Below are 19558 nucleotides of genomic sequence, written 5' to 3' on the forward strand. Positions count from 1 at the left end.
ACAGTCACTGATTAGATAAGTATTGAAGTAAATACGACGGGTATAGATCGACTACAGGTAATACCAATTGAAAAAACAAAAAAAAAACACTCGATAAACTGTGTCTTATTTTGCAATTATTTGTACATTCCCTTCGATCGTCTCTCCGTTAAGCGGTAGCATGCGATCTCCAGCAGGAAAACGACCATTCCAAGCGCTGCTCCAACCGGTAGCAGCACGAAAAACCAAATAATATCGTCAAATTTAATCACATCCGCCATCAGTGCCGTACGATCGCGGGCTATCGGTACCTTTTGGATGATAAAGTTATCCCAGTACCGGTACAGGTTGGCTTGATACGACAGGGCAACGTATCGCTCCAGCACCTCCTGCAGGATCGACTCCTTGTGCAGCAGATAAACGATGTAGTGCGAAATCAAGGGCTCCCGTATTAGCTTGTAAACGTTGGGCGAATGTTTTACCGCCAACTGTGCATGACTGCACGCCATCACAGTAGCTACGTACTCTCGGTGAGGATCGAAGTTTAAATTGTACGCACGTTGCCGTAGTATTTGCAGCTGAGTTTCTGTGCCTAAAATTGGAGTCTGATGAACGATCAAGTCTTGTAGGGTGTCAAGAGTGTTAGCATATCGTGAGGTGGAAAGATTGGAGATGACTACAGACACATACACCGTGACGATGTGGAAAACGGCCAAAATGTAGCAAAACAGAAGCAGCTGCTCTACTTTGCGAATGCGCTTAAGCTCTGGCGGTGCAAGGACGCAACACTGCAGCAATACCAGATGAAGTTCACCGTACTGCTGGAGGAACGCGATCGGTGTTCTAGCGTTGGGAGATTGGACACACTTAGCAACCGTCCAAACGATAGCGGTTAGCTCACTACACACGAACCATAGCAGCCAGATGTGCCGATCGAAAGGATCGATCAAGTCGTTGAAAATGGTTAAAATATTCGCAGCCGGAACCACTATGCAGAGACCTTCCATATCGTTGGTCCATATGCGTCGGAAATCTCCCTCACTGTGACCGTAGGTGACGATGATACTGTTTTCCTTTACGTGATCGTTGAACTGATGTTTGAAGACCAAGTTTAGTTGATCCTCACGTTCCACCATCGATAGGTTAAGCCGATCGGCGGCCATGGTGATGAAGTAAGCTTCCCGGTTGAATATCTTAAATTTTCCGTAAATAACGAAGTGAAACGGATAAATCTCTACATCGATCAGATCCTCCAGATGGTAGCGATGCATTTGGCGGAACTTATCCTGAAATAGGTCCTGCACTGCCGTACGGATCTGATCGTGGCGAGCAATGGCGCTGTTTAGTACGTTAAAGGTAAGAAGATGTTTATGATTGATCGCAAACAGATTGTTGTACAGCCGTTGTCCGGTAAGGATGGTTGCGATTGCTGTGAAGTTACTTAGCTGATCCGCAGTCAGTGAGGGTAGATGGAACAGATACTTCGCTCCCCAGTCATAGTTGGCGGACTGTTTAATGTAGGCTCCAATGTGTTGCAGCTGTTGGAGTTCAAGAGGACAATGGTTAGTGATAGGATCATACTTAACCGTTGCTGACGCCTCCCGTACATTGTTTTCCGTGAGGTTGGAAATATGCACCACGTTCAGTCGGCTTTTGCGTAGATGATGTCCGAAGGAAACGTTGCTGAATAGCTGTTGAAGAATGATTGCTCCCGTACAGTGGTTGGAATGGTTGGTGGCAGGTTTCAAGATGCCGTCCACTGCAAGCGAAGAATCGAACAACACACGCAGATCTACAATTCCGGGAGTGTTACATTCTCGCTGTACGATCTGAGAAAGCAGTGGCGATAGTAGTGTAAAGCCAGTAGCTACGTTTGTCAGTGCGTAAAGGTAGAGCAAGTGATGCATCTTGCGTAACATTCTCTTGCCAAATGGTCGTTGCATCGAAAGAAAGTTAAGAACCGGAGAGGAAATTGCACTCAACTTATTAGTTTGATTAGTTCGTTATCGCACTAATCAAATGTGTGGATTATAATTGCATACGTCAAGGTTTAATGTTTGTTTAATTGTTGCTATAACCTTTCTGAATAGTCCAGGTGGTAGTGTTGTGGAGTAATGAAATTAATTACGCAAACACATTTAATACTGTGAGGCATAGTGCATCGCAATTATTATCGTAAAAATCCTTGGAAAGAAGAATATACATTGGAGCTGCATTTATGATTGCAATCGATAGTGTGACTGTTGCCGTATTTGTCTGATCCGAGATTGAAGAACGTGAAGATTGAAGATAGTTTGTTGAACAATATTCTAAAGCATTCAAATACTCAGCTGCTACTTAGTTGTTCGTACAGGATCGATAAGTAGTCCGCGCAACAGTGTGCACGAGCGTTCCTTGCAACTCCTTGAGCGCTTGCTTAACGCGTTGACGCATATCTCACCCTGTGTCCATGAGGCACAGCCGTAACGCTCTTGCAGAAGAACGTAGATAAAAATACTTCACTTTTTCTCCAACAAGACACACCGTACACCGGCCCAGGATGATGATGGTGTTTGTGGTGCGCGAGTTGGTCCAATTTTTACCTCCCCCGGCACGAAGGTCGGCACTGTTTGCATAGATAACCTGATGGTGGTGCATACTCATGTGTGTGTGTGTGCACGGTCACTTAGCACGACAGACGAGACATGTGTCCCCGAAACCCCGAATGAGCCAGCGTCCGGTGGGTGGGTCTGTGTGCGCGCGGAGTCGTCGCCGTCTAGTTTGGTGTAGCAATTTTTATCGCAATGCTAATGGTGTGTGAAGCAGCACTGGATCGCTACTCCACCACTGCACGACTGCAGCGCATCTCCTTTGAAGGTCCGGTCCAGCGTGACTCCAGCAAACGAGGCTGTCCGCCGCTACTAGTGGCCACTAGCATGACAACCCTCCCCCCCCTAAAAAGACGCTGTTTAATGAATCAATTCTACGCTGCAGAGCCGCTGGGGGGCTCTAATTGGTCCGCTGTGCTGCGCTGGCACAACGGAACACGGGCGGTCGGCTCTGACGCAGTTTGCACACGTCGATCGCGGAAAGGGATAGCGGGACGGTGTGGAGAACCGTGCAGAACCCATTGCGTCAGTACGTTTTTGTGTGGTGTTGGTGTTTGTGACACGTCGCGCGCGTTTGGTGTGGTTTCCAAACCGTTTGCGCCTTTGCTAATTATCGAGTAAGGTGTTCGCACGGCGCGGGTTTATCGGTGTCAACGCGTGTTTCTTCTGCAGCATTCGGCTACGCGCTAGGGCGCTTGTCCGCTCAGGCCCTGTTGCATAATCTTTGTGCGTACGGGTCGTGTGGCGAGATCGCGTGTTAACAAGCCTCGGCGGCATCATTTCGTTTATAGGCATCGCGTAAAATTAATCACGCGTGATGAGCAACTTACAGTTGTCGATGGGTCTAAACATTGATTAACGCAATAAACGACGCTCGAAGTACACTCTCTCTCTCTCATTTGCCTTTTTCGGAGTGGTGAGCATCTTTCGGTGTGATAAGATAAGAGAACCTGCTTTACCTGGTAGCTCGCACTCACACAAACCGCCGCCGTCCATCTTGTGCAAGCGTGCGAGCTACACCGCCAAACACACACCGCGCGATCGTAATCGCAATTAACGGAAACCACCAACACAACCGCGAGCTTGATCAACTTGATTCGCTCTGTACGATTGTGTGTATGAGGGGTGTAACTGGGTGGGGTATGGATCGGGGGAAAACTAATCGAATGCGACACGTCGATCGGATCGGAACAATCGTTCAGCTCTCAGGCGGCAGAAAATGATGCATAAAGTCGTACAAACGTTACAAGCGCTGTGTGTTGTACTGGCAAATTTGTTGAATGGGTAATTTATTGATCTAGATTATAGTGTATTTTCCTTGCAAAATGGACCTTTTTGTAGCTAAACAATGAAATTAAGTGCTATAATTGGTACTTTGTCTTTCTTTTAGACTAGTGTGAGTTACCAAACCGTTCTAATTACAGTATAGGATGCTGCTTGTTTTCTATCTAACCATAACATTACAAGGTTTTCCAGGAGTACTCATAGCGGTTGGACACTTCATTGACTCTTTCTTACGCGAAATGAACTTAATGAACTTAATTGGACTCTATAGCACTGTTGTTAGACAAATCCAATAGGAATTTCCAATGAGTCTCTCCAAAAGCGATGCCATACAGTCCAATATCCATCATTTGAATTTCATTTCCCATAAGAAAGAGTCTAGGAAGTGTCCGACAACTATGACAACCCCTGGAACACCCTGTAAACTACAATTACAGTCGAAGCGCTTGAGTTTACCGGAAAATGGTTAAAACTCGAATTGGTGATCCTTCTGCTGCGATCACCTGCTTTATTTTCGCCACCAGATATCGCCCGCGCCACCGTTCCGATCCGATCGTGACCGTCGCGCCGCACTGCCACCTAAATTGCATGCACACCCACCACCGCCAGTGTTGTTGCTGCCGGGAGTGCAACCGCTGGGCCCCCATTCATTTGCACCGCGCGCCGCCGGCGTAACGTTCCCGTACTTTCTTGGGTCCAGGGGGCCGCCCGGTGATGGTGAAACTAATTGGACCGGCACGTCGACACGGGTCCGGCCCATTGGTTTGGTTGGTGTGTCCTGCTGCTGCCGTCTACTGTCCCTCTCACCCCCCCTCCCCCACATACAACTCGAAAATGTCATACACACGATCGTGGGCGAAACAGCGAAGGAAAAATGCTTAATTTTCCGCGGCGCGTCATGCCGAGGGGTTGTTGCGCCGCCGCCGCCGCTTTCTGTCTGCGGCGGCCCCGGCATGGGGTGAGTGTTAGCAACAATTTGACTGGGATTTTTGTCGCATTTGTCGCTAGTCGAGTCAGAGAGAGAAAGAGAAAGTGTGTGTGTGAGAGGGATAGAGACAGAGAGAGAGAGGGGTAGAGTGAGGAAAACTGTTCAGAGGAGCGGAGAAAAGGGGAAAGCAACGGTGATGCCTTTTTTAAATCGAGAGACACAACAAAAAAACGAAAGATACAAATGCGGAAAATGGGAAGAAAAACCATTCGGTGAATGGATGGCTTTCCCGCCACCCACCCACTTCCATCTCTGTGGCGGGTTTGGCTGCGCTGCAACAGCCCAAGGGTTGCGTCGGTGGATGTGTTTGGCTAAAATTAAACAAATTTCTTTCGCCCCTGCGAGACAAATTCGGTCATCGGTGTGTGGTTTGGTGGACAGAGATATAGCGTGAGATACAGAGAAGGAGAGAGAGAGAGAGAGCACACTGCATACCCTACGACGGGTGGGGTATATGGGAGAGTGAGCTGGTGGCGAGGGGTTTGTTGGCGGCGACCGTTAGTTTGCCGGTCTAACGCAACCGGCATTTTCAGCGTACGTACGGCACGATCGGCTTGGCGCACAGCAAATGACTTCATAGTTAATGATCAGGAATGCTGCCACTGCTACTGCTGCAGTGTGGATGGATAAGTTACGGGAATAGCTGTCGTGCGTGACTGTGTGTGTGTGTGTTTGGTTGTGTATTTAGGCTTAAGATTTGTAGTTAGAGATGAACACCTTCGTTGTTGTAGAGCTGCCTAAAATATGAATTAAAAGAGCTAAATAACGTAAGAATAGCACCGGGCGATGTTGTGAGTCCGTGCAACATTGTCATTCTATGACAGCTGTCAGCTGCAGAAAACTGATTTTTTAAGCTCAATTCCGCAGCTCTATGTACCTCTATGGGCAATCCTTTCAAAAGAGGTTTATTTTCAACGATTTAATTACCTCCCCATAAAGCGTATAAAATAAGACTCTTTTCTCTTGTTTTACGATCATCTCATACGCGGGCGATCATTACGCGCGCACCCTGCTACGCAAACGAAAGAAAGGGCCGCCAGAAAGTGGCACGTAAACGCCGCTTCGGCTTCGGCTCAGATTTTAACCACTCCCGACATGCCAATTAAACGCTCGATTGAAAGTAAAAGTCGCCGCTTGAATATGCAAATTGGCACTGGCTGAAGATGTGCGGCCCTCATGCGTTATGCTGCAGCTGCACTTCTCTGGGTGTGTGTTTTTGCTGGGTGGCGGCTGCATTTTGCTACGCTGCTGGGTTTTAACGATTATTAGCTAAGATGTTATCACCTTATCGGTCAATTATATCAAACAACATCCGCTGATATTGATAAAATCTAACTACTACAAACCTGTGTTGTTAAGGCCCTTCGCTACACGCACGCAAGATCCATTACCTTCGCAATACGCCGGAAGAGAACCGTACATGATGCTGCTGCTGCTGCACGGTGCGATTCAGTCATAGGGTCAGCCTTCGTCAAAAAACCGGCCACGCAGACACGCCACACCGTTCAATTGAAGTGCCAAAGCCGCGTCAGCACCACGCTGCGAATGATCAATCATTCCTCGTGCCACACCGGGGCACGATGTGTGTCGTATGGTTTGGCACGGGGCCAACCGCATCACGTGGTGGTGGTGGTGGCTACTGCTACGACACTAAAGGTGCCTTTGAACGACCGGCTTTTTTTGGTGTGTCGGCTGGTGAAAAAAAGAGCGGAAGAGGGGGCTGGGTGTGGTACCCAAATTCTGGACAGCCGATGAGCGAGGTCAGCAGCTGGATTGGCGTTTGTGGGCGTTGGTGGGTTGAACGATCGTCCTGCGCGGCTGCAAGATATATCCCAAAGGAAAAGTGGGTACGCAAAACACCATTCCACCACCAGTTCGGGGGCATGCTGGGTGAGTGCGCATAGCTTTGCATTGGCATTCGTTTGATGAATGCTGCGAATGTGTGGTGGTTTTCAAGTGGCTGATCGCGATGTTTGTGCGGAGGCTGTGTTGATGTTGACGCGCGGACGGTGCATCGGACGGTGCGCATAGTTCGGGCAGGGTGTCGGCGTGCTCGCGGAATGTGGCACTCGGGTGGTATGGCAGCGATCAAAGGGCGCGTCAGAATTTTGCACTTTCGATCGAGCTCCGTCGGTTTTGAAGTGCCACAGTAATGTGACACGTGTTTGCTGATCGGTACATTAACACACGGAGTCTTGCTGGGGAGTAAACGCGTACTGAGCTATTCCAACTTTTCCCGAAATTAATTCTATCCTTTCGTCGTCAAGACACAATACACATGAGGCGACGCCTTGCACATCGTTCAATGAACTAGAGCGACACTCAGGAAATGTGAGGCAATATCTTCTACCCTCAATAACCGATTCGGAGGCAGGGCTCTACACTCCAAAAATGCCAACAAATAGCATCAGGAGTTGTCTGCAGAGAATGAGTAAAGAAGAGGCCAGAAAGGGCCCAAATAACCCGAACCTTGGTTTCCTTTTTTTCTCGTTCAGAAACTGGTTCAGAAAGCATTCTAGGAAGCGTCAAGGAAGTCCATCCGTATATCGAACGCGTCACGGTGTGGCGCTCGCGTTCGTTTGTCTCGGCTATAATTATCCGCTGCGGGATGGATGCGCAAGATGGAGTGTTGGGTCGCTGGCCTTTTGGTCGTGTACCGATCGTGTACGGGCAGCCACACACACATACACCCAAGTCAACCCTTGAAGAAGTTAATCAGGAATTCAACTGATGGGTAGCGTAAGGGATTTGTTTATAGTTCTAGCCGAAGCCAGTAGTGTAGACCCTTAAACGATAGTTTACTTTGCACAGCACTGTAAGAGCCTAAATCAATGAGACTGCGTCACTCAAGGGTTACATTTGCCCGGCGACAAAGTATCCGCACGAAGCATACGTTGCCCTGTACGGGAGTGACAGCGAAGAAGCGCCTTCCTTTGCGCCGTTACCATGGCGATACGATGCTCGGATGTACTCGATTACCAGATCGTTTTAGTGTGCTGCGCGTTTGCGACAGCGTCACCGTTTCCACTTACTGCGCCTCTCGAATCGTTCAAGGTATGAGGTAATTTGACCAACTCGCCTGACAAAGATTACTCACCGATAAACGCGTCTCTTTGCGCGTCCTTCGGCCGCTTGACATGCGTTCTTGACAACTTTGTTCCGAGCACAGTTCGTCGTCTGCTCGAATCACACGGGTTGTTGTTGTTTTCGAGTGTTGGGTGTCCCAAAATATGCCCAAAATCATCCCGCTCGCTAAAGCTATTCGCACCCCCCCCCCTGTCCCCCCCCCCCCCCGCTCTCGGGGTCGTCTCTCCCGGAAGCGTTTCGGCTAAGGGCAATCGGCGCGTGACGAGAGACGGCTGCTCGTCGTACCCTGTTATGCATTCCTGCAGGTCGTCGTTGTGTGTTGTGTGCGCGCGCGTGATTCACTCACCGCTTCTTTTTGGACTCTGTCCAGGTGCATTAGGATTACGTTACATCCCAGCCGCACAGCCCTGCTGACCTGCAGACCGAGACCTCCCAGCAAGTGAGTCCTGGGATCGATGCGGCGGGCCACAGAGCCAGAAGGAGAGCAATATTTTTAAAACATGATGGATCGCACACTTGCGTCTCGCCCGCTATTATCGGTCGTTAGCTGGTGGAGGTGCAGGAGCGGATTTTAAGCAGATGCAAACGTTACCGATGCTCGACGAGTTTTTAGTATTTTTTTGGTTGTTGCTCTTGTTGTTGATGTTGCTCTATATTTTTAACCCGTGCTTTTCTTTCTTTCTTTCTTTCTTTCCGTCTAGGTTCCAGTTCGTGAGAGTCGACGAAAATTTCACCCATAAATCAGCTGCAGGTAGGTGGACGGCGACGGCAGACGATGATGATGTTTGTTGTGAAGTCGGGCACGATCCGCTTGTGAGGGGATTACAATTAGCGTATGTTTGCCGAAAAAAAACCCCGTCACAGAGATAATGATTTACCGATTGTTTTTACACGGCTGCATTGTACGGTACAAGTGTGTGGAACGTGACCGTGTATGGGGACACTTTAGGTTTGATCTGTCTGTCTGTCTGGGCTGGTTGTTTTACACGGCTGTGGTTAAAATCCTCCCCCCAAAACGACAGTCTCGAGCAGTGAGTACTAGATGGAAGATCTGTGCGCATTATTATTTATCGCGTCCAATCCACTGGTTGCAATGCGTTGCAAACACACGTTTTTGCACCGGCGGCAGCAGCAGCAGCAGCAGCAGCAAGACACAAGTGCAACCAAACCGTCACCGGTTCTTACGGGTTCGTAAGACGCGTGTCTTAAAGGCGCCTGTCAAAACATTCCGTCCTGTCCGGTGCGCTTGAACACACGGGGTGCGCTTGTTAAACGAAAACAGACTCTGTTTTTCCCGCCTGTTGGGCCTGGGCTGGTCTGACCCCAGCGGAGGTGGTGAGAGATATATCTTTGCGTTCAGTTTTCCTCCCTCCGGTGGAACATTTTGTTTGTTTGTTTGTTTGTTTTTTCGATGAAGTGTGCATCAGGCACGGGTTTTTAAAAACGTCAGCCGTCGTGCGCCAAGTGCTACTCAAAAACCGCTCACAAGGGGGTGGATTGAAATACAACTGTCATGGTTTAAGTGACCGTTTATGATCGTCAAAACAACAGGATCACCTTACTTTGGGCGCGCGGGACAGTTTAATTGCATTTCGGGCGTGTGGTGCTGCATTGTTGGGTGAAGTTACGCCTTAATGGTGCTCAAATCAATTGGTCATTGGACTACGTAAAATTAGGACAACAAAGTGTGTGTTTTATGAGCATCCTTAACTGCGCTCAAGTAATTAACGTTTTTTTTTTTAAGAACAAATAGATAAGGAGTAATATAATGTACATAAATCACGTGTACTTATCAACATTTAGTGGTAAGAGGTATCGAATTCTTTTGAAGCGATTATTACGTAGGCTGTATGATTGGTCCTACACAGAATTGTTATTAATGGTAAAAATTAAAAAAAAAATGCTTAGTAATACCCTTTTTTATTATAATAACTCCTAATAATAGGTGGTAACAACTGTTGATCTTTAAATCGAATCTGTTGTGTCTGGCCGTAATGAATCCCTTTTTGCTTTTAAAACAAATTCAAAATAATAGTAAAACTTGTCCAGAGTATGACACGATCCCTCTCAGGAGACGAGCAACGAAACATCTAAATGAAATAATAAAATCAAAGAAAAGCAAATAACTAAATACAAAAAAAACACAACTTAATTTCCCACTCAGAAAGAGCGTCCCTTGGCATGGGATTGGCCGATCGCCTTCTTACCATACCAGAGGACGAAGAAGCAGTTTGTTCGGGGGGGAGGGGGGCAAAGATTTACGATGGCAAAAAATAAAACATCATAAAACATGGGACAACGCAACTTCGCCGTCTTCCCATTCTCCCCCCCCCCCCCTCCAAACCCATCCATTAGCGTCCGATTGGGTGTGCGGAATTGCTCGAAATAGTAATGACCCAATGAGGCTTCTTTCATCGCGTTACCGCCCAGAGATGGTGCTGGTGATGGTGATGGTTGCAGTTGAACGCGAGGGCAATCAGAAGGACCGGCATTTGAACACCATCATTAAGTTTTCATCCTCTAGAAACCGAAAAGATGTGCACGACGGTGCCCGGTAGGGTTGTGCGACGATCGGCGGTCGAATGTGTATTAATTAGAGTGAAATGCCCTTCGTTTCGTCACAGTTTCGTGAGGGAAAAACCAAGTACCATAAGGTGTGAATAGAGTGGTTGTTTCGTATTCCCTGGCAGCAGCATAAGCGATGCTTCGGCCCACAGTTTTGGGCATGCCAGGTTGCATATTAGTGTCTGTTCGGGAGCTGCACCGCTTCAAAGGGAGTTCGTTTAGATCTGTTGCTCGTTTGTTGTTGTTCTTTTTTCGCTTCGTTCGCTGCTGTTTTGCTGGGGCTGGATTTTGGATGAACGGGGTTTCGGGTGTTTGGAAAATTTATGGCCCGTTACGAGAACTCTTCCTCCGAGCGGCGGATCACCTCCGCCCCGTTGTCAGGAGCAAAGCTAGCCGCTCACGGCGCTGCTCTTTCCGCGGGAGGTGTAAAATGGCGCACGATGCGCACGATTTAGGTGGCAGCGTCATCGTCACCTCCAAGATCTAGCGATTGGGACTGAGCCCGGGAATCTCAGTAGATGAAAATTAACCTTCCCTCCCCCACCAACACGAGCAGAGTGCAAGTTTAATCCACGAACTCATGATCATTATGTCTCACTCTCTCTGTGTGTCAAGCCACGATGACACGATCTCTCAGCTGTGCAGCAGAAGGTAACGGAAGGCACAAATGTAAACGAAAAGAAACCATAACAACAGTCTTGTGATGGGGGGATTGCAACCGGCGAATTGTTTGTTTTATTGACACATTATTACCGGACGTCGATACGCATTATGAGAGAAAGAAACAGAGAGAGAGAGAGAGAGAGTAGGGCTGCTGTGCGGACATTTGCGCACACAGGATCATTAAATTCTAAAGTGATCGTTAAAATCAACTTTCTTCGTGCACGGTATGGATGCACCGGTTGTGACCTACTTTGATTTGAAGAATTCGTAGAAATTTTGGGTGAAATCATCAGCAGCTCAATTCGAAAAGGTTAGATCGTTGATGGCTTTGTTTTGGTCTAGACGATTGCGTCAATTGAAGCGCAAAGAGAGGATGATCGATTGCACAATACCGGGGGCTAATTTCACAATGTTGAGTTTTGCTAAAGAATAGATATTTTACGCAATGAGACAAAGGATCGGATGACTTACAGCTATTAATAAAAACTAAAAGATCGTTGGTTTTATTGGTTTTGGATCATACATTGTGTTAATTTATATTTCTAAACCATAGTTCTCATTCTTTATTCCTTCATGTAATTAAATTTGAGTTGTTCACAATATGCACTAAAATCTGTTCATTACTGACAATTCCTACAGGAAACTGGGTCAAAAACGAACTTTCTTATTTTGTTGGATCGTTTGAACAGTACAATCAAAGTTTATTTTAGTTCCAAAGAATTTTAAAGCGTCATCTAACAGGTTGGCTGATAAGTCCCCGGTCTGACACATAGATGGCGCCGTTAGTATTAAATGCATATTTTTTTTATATAGTACCAACCTTCAAATGATTCGTGTCAAAATTTGACGTCTGTATGTCCATTAGTTTGTGAGACAGAGCGTCTTTTGTCAAGCAACTTTTGTTAACTTTTTGTCCACCAAGACAACGCACCGTGCCACAAGTCATTGAGAACGATGGAAAAAATTCATGAATTGGGCTTCGAATTGCTTCCCTACCCACCGTATTCTCCAGATCTGGCCCCCAGCGACTTTTTCTTGTTCTCAGACCTCAAAAGGATGCTCGCAGGGAAAACATTTGGCTGCAATGAAGAGGTGGTCGCCGAAACTGAGGCCTATTTTGAGGCAAACCCGAAGGAGTACTACCAAAATGGTATCAAAAAATTGGAAGGTCGTTATAATCGTTGTATCGCTCTTGAAGGGAACTATGTTGAATAATAAAAACGAATTTTGACAAAAAAAAATGTGTTTTTCTTTGTTAGACCGGGGACTTATCAGCCAACCTGTTAGTGCATGATCTTCAAAAATAATGTTATTAATTCTTTCCTTGGCGATTAGCAACATGAGCGAATTGAACGATAGCCACACAGATATTACCAAAGGAATTATTTCGCGGAAAGATCTACCCTTTAAAACATATATTCAGACGCCAAGACTACCTTATCTCTAGAAAGCTGTCCCCCGTATGCACTGTGCTCAGTGTAGCGCTCAGTTATTTGGTACTGCGCCGAACCTGCGCTACAAAGTAAGCAGATGGCTGTCAACCGCGTGTTGCAAGGATAACGCGAGACAGCGTCGTCCACCGGGAATGGTAGACAGACAACCCAAAAAAGTGCATTAAAAAAAACAAAAACGGCCCGCACTGTACGGGCGTATGTTGACCATTTGTCAGACGCGTCCCCGTCCGTACTCTATTCAGGCGCTCGGTTAAAATTAGCGCCAGCGTCGCGGTTTTTTGTGCGCCCCTCTCTCCCCACGCCTTCACTGTCTGCGCGCGCGCGGCGTTCGCGTTCGATGCGTCATCTTGCGTTCGCGCGGGTGGAAAAAGGCGTCTGGTACTGCATCCACATCCACCGTGGCGAAGATGTGGCAGACGGTGCCCGAACGGGGAGGGAGAGTGTGATGCGAGGACTAAAGCATCCACACTGTGTGTTGTACGGGTCTGTACGGGCGGTTTTTTTTTGTTGTTACGGTGGCATGGCTTAAGAACACGGCCGCGCGCGATCATCGTTTGCGTGCAGAAATTTACGATCGTGCTGACACGAGCCGCCTGTTCCGCGCTCCAGCTCCGGGCGGTGAATTATAATTCCATTAGCCTCTAAATGCACACCGTGTGTGTGTGTGTGTAAGGCCGTGGGTGAATCCTCCCCCGGAGGACGATGAAGATGACGATGGGGCGAAAACCTGTCTGCTGCATACGCAGCTCGCGCGCGGGAGTGCGCATCTCTTCTCTTCATTAGCCCGGCCGCACGGGGCAGATTCTTTTCCACTTCCATCTCCAGAAAGGAGATCGTCAGGCTGTGACAGAGGGAGTTAATTATTTGTCATCTCGTCGCGATCGTCCCATGTTCTTGCGATCGAATGCGTTGTTGCGACCACAGCACATTCGCTGGCCCAATTTTCCCCGGCTCGCCCCACACACCGGGCTTTTCTTGACCGTTCGCGTGGGTTTTCCATTCGCGGCGTCGCGTTTTTGCTGGATCATTTTTCCACCCTCTCGCTGTGTGACGACCGACCGGTGTGGGGGGTGGGTGCGATTGTTTATTTACCGCTTGGCAGGAACGAAAATAAAACATTGCGCGCGGCGCAGTAGGCTGTGCAGCGGCGTGGTGAATGGCGAATCATGAGCGAAACACTGCGTGCTACGGGATGATTCTTTCCCCAAATGCGGCGGGTGTGTGTGCGATTGATGCTGGAGACGCGTTGATGCGTAAGGTTGGTTGTTTATTATCGTTCGCGAATCCGCGCACTCCGAATGGCACTAAGAATGCAGCGCCAGCATCCGTGGTCGTGCAGCAGAAAACACGTGCAGCAGCATACAGAGCGACGGCCGACCGTTTGCAACCGTATGGCGCACCCGCCTTTTGTAGCTTTGAAGCGATGTTTACGAAAAGTCTGCCGTTTGGTCTGGCGGCACATAAACACACACACACACACACACACACTGACATGACGTCATACATGAGGATGTAGGCGGTGGAAGTGACGGAGTCCGTTTTTGTTTTAAATTAAGCTATTACTCATAAGTGTTGTTGATAGTTTATTCCCAAAAACAAAACAAAAAATGCCTTGGATTAACCCCGGCGAAATGGAAGTGGGGGACGTCAGCAGCATACTTTTTCCCACAAACGCCGTATGCCCATCGGCCCATGGGGTCCTCATGATTGCAACCCTCCCGCTCCCGCTCTCTGCATAAGTTGTGTTATTTTTCAGCCCATGATTAATGGCCTTGCCACAGTAAATGGGTGGGTGCGTTTAGGCAACGGTAACGAAATACGCTTAAACTTCCCAACAAAAAAAAAAAAAAAACACCTCCCACCGAGAGCGCGGACGGGTGCATCGTCGCCCGGAATATGGCGTCCACAGGCAGAACAATCATTAACCAGAAATCGTTCAAAAACTCGCGCCCCACAGGCACGTGATTTGGTCGCTGACATACGCCCCGCGGATGGCGCTGCTGGCTCTGACTGCGTTCCGTGGGCGATAATGTGTGTTTGTACCACAAGGTATCGTTTTTTGTGTGTGTGGATGGTTTGATGGTTTTGGTCTATTCTTCGCACTCGCCTAGCTTGCTTTCGGGCAGCTTGTGGCTTGTCTTTTGCCGCCTTCTCTCACACATCCCCTGCACGCGCGCGTAATCTAACACAGGCGTGGGGGCGACATCGACATGTTTGGCATTCGACGGTGCGTCGGTTTAGGGTCGGATTTTTGGGTTTTTTTGTTGTTGTTGCTTCGTTCTTTTGCTGGATGTGTTAGGAAATTAACTGCAACTAGGAAAATCAAAACAACCCCGCTCTCGATGCGGGTTCATCGCCGACTTAAAGGTGTAGCGCTGGACTTTTTTGTTGTCGTTGTTTAAAGGAGAGGAGCAAAATTAAGACAGACATGCCGCCGGGCCCGCCCCAAGAGAGAGAGAGTTTGATATTGTGAAGCATGGTCTGTATGGCATGTTACAAGGACGTACCGTGGGTGTGTCACAATGATTTGTGCACAGCCGATTGAGAGCAAAAAGGAGTCGTTTGGTCATCTCGAGGGACGTAACGACCGCTGATTATGTTTTAGTTCCGAGTGAATTGCTATTATTATTATTATTATTATTATTATTATTATTATTATTATTATTATTATTATTATTATTATTATTATTATTATTATTATTATTTTTATTATTATTATTATTATTATTATTATTATTATTATTATTATTATTATTATTATTATTATTATTATTATTATTATTATTATTATTATTATTATTATTATTATTATTATTATTATTATTATTATTATTTTTATTTATATTATGATTATTTGTTGGCCGGTCTTGTGGGACTTTAAAAATGTCCATCGTGCGTTCAAGCCCCGAATGGACCGTTCCCTTATATCCAGGACTAATTATCCAGCTATGGATAATCAATAAGTCACTGAAAGCAAAACCCTACTAGTTCTTTAGGCAAGCCTTGGCCGACAACGAATGTTATGTTATTACTATTATTACTGTTTCTCTTCGCTATCTTTCTTTTCGAGATTCTGTTTATGCATGTTTTTGATCCTTATTTTTATTATTTAATTCAAAAGTAGATTTTCTTTAGTTTCAAAAAGTCACACCAATTATTGCTCACATAATTTAGTTGGATACATACGAAAGTCTAAAGGACCGCAAATAAGCTCATAGCGAGTACCGGAAACGATCCCGTGCGAACCCACAGGGCTACATACATGATCTAGCCATTAACGTCATGGGTGGTTTCGATCACAAACAATGCTGCCCATTCACAGTGGCCACACACCGCGTGCAGACACGGATTTTATTGCCCGGTAGCAGATTTAGCAAACAACCGCTTGGATCGGATCAATCTGTGTGCGAATAATACGGGAAGAGCTCCTATGTGCGCCCTGGTGGTCCACCGTCGGTTCGACATCCATCGCTCATGGATGGTGCAAAAGGGTTGTAAGCTACAAAATGAAACCGCGGCGCAAATGGCATGTGCATCTAGTGCACTTTCCGATGTGCGATTTGGTTTACAGCACGACACCAGCGACGGCACAGGACGGCTGGTCCGCGCCAGTATGGTGCACAAATTTTAAGATTTCCATTTTAATCTCATTCTGCTCCCACACACCACCGTTCGCTCGTTTTAGTGGTTTGTTCCAGATCTGTGTGTGTTTGCTGTGGTTGATCTTCCGCACGATTGACTGTACCTAATGGTGGTCGCTGTCGTTTGGTCAACGTATTCTTCCTTTTTGAACATTTTTCTCTTTTTGGATGAATTTGTTTTTTTTTTCTCGCCGACGGCCAATCTTGCCGCGTGCAATTACGGTGACGCGAATGTCTACTCTTCCGACGCCCAGATTTGGGTTAAATATACTTTATGATCACGCATTGCAACCACCCAGCACTCGCACGGCAGGCGCACAGTTGTTTATGGTAATTCTTACATTCGTTTTTTCTCTCTCTGTGTGCAAGAATTAGCGTGTTGATGTGTGGCCCCGCGGTGTTTGATGGACACAATTTTATGAGCTTCGAGCTGGCTGGAAAATTAAACACGGCGCACGGAGCAGTGGCAGGGAAATTGGTGATGATGGTGATGATGCTGGTACGATGGATTGGCTCAAAAATAGCACGCCGTCTACGGATTTTGTAATAACAAGCCTTTGTTTGATTGTTGCTTGATTGTTTATGTATGTTCGCCTAGGTGCTGTGGTGGAATGGGTTAATGTGTGTGTGTGTTGCTATTGCAACAGAAAAAATTTTAATTTTATTCTGTTTTGTATGATTTACTGATGACATATTTGGTTTGGTATTTTATTTTGATGCATTTTTTAACTCTGTTGATGTAGTACATGGAATCTTTTATATTTATGACTCACACAAATGCATATAAACTTGTTGGAACCTTACAACAGCATGAAAGAAGGGATCCAACGACCTGTCGACATTAGCGTTAGGAATTGTTTAGGAGAAAAAGAGATAGGAAAAAAGGGAGAAAAAGCTAGGTGAAAAACGATAAAACGGTCTCGAAAGACAAATTCTGGCATTATCGTAAACGAACCGGCGGAATAAACAGACTAATTTTTTGGCAACAGCTAAAGTATAACAAAAAACCTTTAACGTGTTCGGCACTTAATTATTTTCCGCTTCGTTTTCTAACAAAACTATTATCTTTAAATTTTGTGTTTTCATAGGCTCAAAACATAAATGTTCGGAGTATATTTTACGAAATTTATCCTACACAAAATATATTACGCATGGTTAAACGTACGAAAATGCTTCATTCGATTAAATGCTTCTGGAATGAAATAAACATGTTTTTTGTTCAACCTTTTTCATTCTAACGTTAATGTTAATTTATTTCTGCACGTCTCCTCAATAATCCTTTATTCATTGCTATTCAAACAAACCGCGTCGCTTCACTAAACTAGCATTACTGCATATTAGTCATACGCCCACGCCAAGCAGCAGCGCAGCCTCTCTCCCATGAATCATCTCTCCAAAAACAGCCACAAAAGCAAAGACCGTGATCTACTGAACCGCTGCAAAACAGAAACAATCGGCGTAAAACCAACGCACAAACACGGCGCTCCCCGGTTCACTCCGGTTAGTGCAAAACTGCACCGCCGACAACGCCGGCGCACCGGTGGCAATGAATTACCCGGCAGCCGACAGCAGCAGCAAGGACGGCAACAAGTCGCCACCGTCGTCGTCGTTGTCGGATTTTGCCCGTGAGAATATCAAGCGGTGGCCAAAGACGCCAAAGAAAGGAAGGCGACGAAAGCGAGCGATGGCTGTCCTCTGCAGCTGCAAACACTTTCCACAGGGGCTGGTTGACTGACCGAAGGGACAAACGGCAACGATTACAAACGTTAAGATGCACGCCTGGTCTGTGGTGTGTGCGGATAATTTGAAGGTTTTTCGTAAGCTTTATGACCCTTCAGCTCTCAGGATATCACCTATCCTGTCCGTAATTATGCACTCAACTGTGTTCTTGTTGAGGGTTGTACTTGGCTGGTTATGACTGTCCTCTTGGCTTCGATTGCGGTGCGCTTCGGTCACTGGTTTGTGTGGATAATTCTTTTTACTGTCCAGTAGTTTAAATAATCTTTTACGTTTGCAAACACGCTTCCCATCCGTGTTTTCTCTTTTGCTTGGAGTTTGTGTCAGTGTCCCAAAACTGCAGCTCAGTGGCATCAAAGTGCATTTCATGGGCGGAAGGAACTTGTTTTTTTTTTAATTATTATGTGTCTCTTGGGAAACAGCAGTGAGGCCAATAATTTACGACCCCAAAAAAAGAGCAGTCGGCGGTATGGGGCAGTACGGGGGTAAATTATTGTTTGTCTGGGTCGTTCGAGCGCCCGGGCGACGCTCAGTGCGCCCGGAACAAGCTTCCTTCCCTGATGCGTCCCTTGCTCGGGTCTGCAGCGGCAGCGAAGGGCTGTGGTGACCATTCGCTTCCCGAAGAAAGATTGTTCGAAATTGGGGAACTGTTGAAAACCGGGAAAAGAATTTAAAACACACACACAGCATACAGCGTGTGTCGTTTGAGTAGGAAACGTATTTTGACAATCCTTTAAAATACGATCACGATCGTAAGGCGATTAGTATGCGATTGCACCGACAGCTGGGAGGATTAAAAGACGATAAAATGATGGCCTTTTTCGTTGTAGTAGTTCGTTTTTTCTTCCCCCCTGGCGCTCTCACTGTGTTTAATTTGTTTCGGATAAAAGAGCAAACAAAAAAGTCACAGTGGCACAGTGGCGGATACACACACGATGGAGGCGCCTGGTTGGTGGTGAACGATCGGATGGTCGAAACGATCGGCACCGTGGACGAGTAAACCTTGCATTGATTTAAAAGGTACAACTGGTATGTGTGTGTGTGATGAAATTTCTTCGCATTATGCAACCCGATGTCCGATAAACTGCTGCTCGCTTATTTCCGTCAACCCGCTAGCGCTCCCGGTTCTGTTGTCTAACCTTGTTCCGCTTCTGTTTTTATCTTGCCCGCAACACACAGCTCTACATACTCGGCCACGTCGATACCCACGGCCAGTGTTCCGCACAACAAACGGAACAAACAAAACATTGCAGCCGGTGTTGCGGGTTGCGTCGCGCTAGACGACGGCGACAAAGACGCTAATCGCCCGGTTTGGATGGATTAGCGTCGGTTGGTTTGGCGTTGACGATGGAAAGACACATCCGCCGCGAGAAGCGCTGTCTTTACTGTGAGTGTGTGTGTGTGTGTGCGGGTGTGTTTCGATGTCCCAAAATCACGACCGTCAATGTTGGGCGGCAGAAGCAGATGACACAACGCAAACTCAGGGACGCGCCGTGTTTCGCTGTGTGACGTTGCTAGTGATGATGATGCGAAGGTTAGGTGCTTGGTAGAGGGAAGGGTGGAGGTTGCAAT

The 19558-nt window shown here is 46.9% G+C and overlaps 1 protein-coding gene across 1 annotated transcript in view; it reads left to right on the forward strand.

Moving 5' to 3' along the window:
- Window positions 1-19558, forward strand: part of LOC120961588 (serine-rich adhesin for platelets) — an 83100-nt gene that overhangs the window by 18935 nt on the left and 44607 nt on the right. Inside the window, exon 2 of the mRNA XM_040385392.2 lies at window positions 8628-8677. The gene's annotated coding sequence lies outside the window, so the exon portion shown is untranslated. The remainder of the gene's footprint in view (window positions 1-8627; window positions 8678-19558) is intronic.

The sequence above is a fragment of the Anopheles coluzzii genome, chromosome 2, assembly GCF_943734685.1.
Source record: "Anopheles coluzzii chromosome 2, AcolN3, whole genome shotgun sequence".
NCBI classification, from domain to species: domain Eukaryota; kingdom Metazoa; phylum Arthropoda; class Insecta; order Diptera; family Culicidae; genus Anopheles; species Anopheles coluzzii.